Source organism: Olea europaea, unplaced genomic scaffold (assembly GCF_002742605.1).
Source record: "Olea europaea var. sylvestris unplaced genomic scaffold, O_europaea_v1 scaffold6828, whole genome shotgun sequence".
NCBI lineage: Eukaryota > Viridiplantae > Streptophyta > Magnoliopsida > Lamiales > Oleaceae > Olea > Olea europaea.
In genome coordinates, this window is record NW_019265215.1 from 2161 (window position 1) to 4141 (window position 1981).

Consider the following 1981-nt stretch of genomic DNA (forward strand, 5'->3'; position numbering starts at 1 on the left):
CCTTTGAAGCTGGGAAATACCTCTCCAAGAAAAGTTTTTGCATTTCATTCCACATGGTAATAAGATCGACCGACAAATAATAGAGTCATTCCTTAGCAGTGTCTGCAAGAGAAAAAGGGAATGCCTGCAATTTCACTTGCTTTTTCGATATACTCGCATGTTTCATGCTTGAGCAAACCACATGAAACGCCTTCAAATGCTTATTTAGATCCTCTCTGGCGAATCCATGAAATGTGAGAAGTAGATGAATCATCCCGGACTTCAATTCAAATCCTACCTCCACTTGAGGATATTGAATGCACAAAAGTTGGAGCTGCAAGTTCCTTTAAGGTTCGATTTGCATCCGCCATTTCGGGCTCTATGTGTTCGGAGTCAGTTGAGGATTCAATGCTCAATCGCCTTAGATGTCTAGTTGGAGAAATGTCTTCTCCACTTTCCGATGTGTCAGCCTCTTTTCTTGATCTTAGGTTGTAGTGTGTTATAGGCTTTTTGTTCATTCACAACCTAAATAACAAAGAAACAAACAAAAATAAAAACAACAAAAAGAAAAATATTGCAATTAAAAAATTGATAGAACAATCCCCGGTGACACGGCGCCAAAATTGATACATTGCATATCATGTTCAAATTAATTTTCCTTACTTAACTTAAATGTGTCGTTTCAAATAGTAATATGGCAAGTAAGGGTCATTTCCCGCAGAAAATTGATTCAATTATATTAATTGCGTACTAAAAAGTAAAATTCATAATAATATACGAAATAGATTAAATGTGTGGGGGGGGGGTTGGTTTGTTGAACTAAGGAAAGCGATAAATTTAAACTAGAAAAGACTTGAAATCTGTAATAAACAAAGTGGTTCTTGATTGAATGTGAGAAAATGTGATTGGGGGATATTTTGTCACCACGAGAATGATTTTCATGTCAATTACAACAATAGGAGTACTAAGGTACTTAATGACATTGTATTAAGAATATTAATGATTGTTAGACAAGAACAATCACCTTTAACAATTTACTTCCACAACTTATCTAGATTCGATGGAATTATCCTTCTTAAGCACCTAGTATGTCGTCAATGCTTTTTAAGTTATTTGTTTTGTGGATATAATAATGTGTTGAAGACATCGAATCAACATTGGGTAACTTGGATTGCCTCGATTTATATGAAGATGTTCTAGAAAGGACAGTTCGATTGGTCTTGCAGTTGCTTGGTTACAGATTCAGTCCAATGCTTAAGCTAATGGTATTATTTCTACCTCTTGAGAGTCGATGGGTATAGGCTTTTGCCAACAAAATTGTGAATATAAAGACTTGAGTAAAGAACTCCAAAATGTTGACAGAAAGTATAGCTTCGCTTATCCCTTCACATTCACCATATTCGAAAAGGAATTCGCTCTTGCAACAAATAGGAACCAAATATCTCGTACTCATTGCTGCCTGATCAAAAACAAGAAGAAATGTCAAGAACTTGGTCCAGAGGATACTACGACTATAATTTTCTTACACGGCATTTGACAAGCCACCCTTAGACGATCACAAGCGTCAATTTGGATTGCTAGCACAATCTAAGTCATGCCAAGTCATCTATATACAAAATTCCAAATGCACATAGGTAGGCCTTACTACTCAAATCAACAGCTTCAGCATATAATAATATTCATAGCAAAGCACACTAAACACAACGAAGATTACCCTCTATTCTTCCTAGTTGGAATCACCTTCACTTGAGCTGCTTGAATCTTCCTTCTTACCAGCGGATGCCTCTAACTGCTTCTATGCCTTGGCCATTTCCTCTACAGGAACTAATGGAAGATAACTGAAAATGGTGTAGCCTTTTGCAGCCATGTCTTCGACCAAATTGTTGTACTTATCAGACCAGTGTGCAGCCATAGGAATAGCCATCTCGACCACACCACGCAAGGTGGGATATTGGTTTACTTTGTACCGCACGACTACCACTTGGCTAACTGCAAAATGCTT

General features: G+C 37.2%; 1 long non-coding RNA gene across 1 annotated transcript; it reads right to left on the reverse strand.

Moving 5' to 3' along the window:
- Window positions 1-1334: 1334 nt before the first annotated feature.
- LOC111390469 lies at window positions 1335-1975 on the reverse strand. The gene is made up of 2 exons (XR_002701923.1): window positions 1694-1975; window positions 1335-1438 (listed from the first exon to the last, which is right to left on the reverse strand). It is a non-coding gene; the product is annotated as an uncharacterized LOC111390469 (long non-coding RNA).
- Between the last annotated feature and the right edge of the window lie 6 nt (window positions 1976-1981).